This window comes from Austrofundulus limnaeus, unplaced genomic scaffold (assembly GCF_001266775.1).
Source record: "Austrofundulus limnaeus strain Quisiro unplaced genomic scaffold, Austrofundulus_limnaeus-1.0 Scaffold2259, whole genome shotgun sequence".
NCBI lineage: Eukaryota > Metazoa > Chordata > Actinopteri > Cyprinodontiformes > Rivulidae > Austrofundulus > Austrofundulus limnaeus.
In genome coordinates this window covers 21,467-23,911 of record NW_013954661.1, presented here as the reverse complement: position 1 = coordinate 23,911, position 2,445 = coordinate 21,467, and positions in this window count along the sequence as shown.

Here is a 2,445-nt window from a genome sequence, read left to right as displayed (position 1 = left end):
GTCTTGGATCATACGACCAGCCGTGGATCCATGACCAGTCGTGGACCAGTCTTGGATCACATGACCAGTCTTAGATCCCATGACCAGTCGTGGACCAGTCTTGGATCACATGACCAGTCTTAGATCACATGACCAGTCTTAGATCACATGACCAGTCGTGGACCAGTCTTGGATCACATGACCAGTCTTAGAGCACATGACCAGTCTTGGATCACATGACCAGTCTTGGATCACATGACCAGTCTTGGATCACATGACCAGTCTTAGATCACATGACCAGTCGTGGATCACATGACCAGTCGTGGATCACATGACCAGTCTTGGATCACATGACCAGTCGTGGATCACATGAACAGTCTTAGATCACATGACCAGTCGTGGATCACATGACCAGTCCTGCACATCTGAATTGAGGGGAATCTCAGATCTTTTGGATCTGCTGACACTGATATCCAGGTCTGTGGTCCTGTATTGATCTAAAGTCATTCTTTGAGTTCAGACAGGAGTCCTCAGGGTTGGTACACCTTAATGAAGAAATGTGTGCTCATCTTTTACTGACACGAGCTCAGCTCAGACCTGACCCTGAACACCACACAATGAGATCAGAACATTAGTGTGACTTCAACATGCTGCTGAGGAAGATGAAACACAGGAAGTCCTGCTGAGGTCCAGTCCAGGAGCTGGGCTGCAGCCTACAGATGGTTCTGAGTCCAGACAATCAGGTCCAGTTGTTGCTAAAAGCATCAGCAGGCAGGCCAGCTAAAACCTTCTGATCCATCCTCAGATGTTGATCAGAACCAAATTTACAGAGGAGCTCTGGAATGTTCTAGAGCTGAAAAGTCAGGTGAGCACAGGTGATCCTCAAAACAACACTTCCACAGGTAAATACAAAGGTTTCCTTCCACCAATCAGGTGAAGTGAACCAAGTCATCTGAACACCAAACTGATTATTTTAAAATAAAACACCTGGAGGAGCCGTTCTCAGGATGTTTATAAAACATAAATGACARAAATGACTCCGAATGATTTAATCTCACAGCTGAATATTCTGGTTTTCAGAACCTTCATTAATCTCCTGATGCATCTCCGTAATCCAGGTAGAAAAGTCCACAAACATGAAGCAGGTCCCCTGGACTGCTCTTCTTTAATGAAACGTGTCATCTCTCCTCCAGGAGAACCCATCCAGAGGACCTGCTTCATTTATTGGAGTCATCTCTTTAACGCTTTATTTTTTAAAAAGGAAGTAGAAAAAAAGTGCTGGAATCATTTTGTAATTTGCATTTGGACTATTGCAACTCTTTCTCTGTTGGTTTGGTACAATGGTCTGCAGTTAGTCCAGAACCCAGGAGGCAGGACCTGCAGGACCACATCGATCCGGTTTTAGCTGAACTAAGCTGGCTGCCTGYTTGTTTCCACACTGACTTTAAAATTCTTTTACTTACTTTTAAAGTTTGAAATGGTYTGGCTCCCAGTTATTTTTTATTTATTGGCTCTTTTCTAACACGAACAGAGAACTGAGCACCTTTTAGTGCCTCAGAGGCTAAACTGAAGTACAGAGGGGCTTGGACCCCTGAACTCTGGAGCACTCGCCTCTTCAGATTCTTACTGCAGAGTCTGTTCAGTCTTTTAAATCACAGGTGAAAACTCACCGTTTTTTCACTGCCTTTTAATTCAAGTTCAGCTTGAGTTACATCAGAAATGTGGATTTGTGTTTTTTTATCAGTTTTAGCCTTTTTATTTTGTTGAAAATTTTAGAGCRATTATTTGTGACCAGATTAGATCAATTTATGGGTTTAGAACCAATAACTCTACATCAATGGCTCTCACGGAATTAATAGAACAAAAAACAACAGCTGTTGATCAAAAACAGTATTTTTTTAGTATTTATGTTGATTTAAAGAAAGCCTTTGGCACCAATGACCACAATATTCTTCTTGAAAAGTTAAATAAATATGGCATTAGAGGACCAGCACTACAGTGGATATCTAATTATTTGAAAAACAGGAAACAGTTTGTTCAAATGAATTATGTAAGATCTGAAATCTGTAACATCACATGTGGAGTTCCTCAGGGTTCTGTACTTGGACCAAAGTTGTTTATTTTGTATGTGAATGATTTGGTAAATGTGTTTAAATGTGTTTTATTTGCAGATGATTCTACATTTATTTGTTTGGGTAAATATATAAAAGAGGATGTTGGAGATGATGCAAACAGAATTTGTGAAAATTGGTTTAAACTTAATAAATTATCATTAAATTTAGATAAAACTAACTACTCATCAACAGAAAGAGAACTGCTGATGTTCCATTAGAGTCGATGGTGTTGAGATCTGTAAAGTCAGTGAGGTGAAGTTTTAATCGAAGAATAAAAATAGATACATCTATTGCAGTACTGTATAAAGTAAGAGTTATTTAATGATAAAGCTCTGTTTATGTTATATAATAC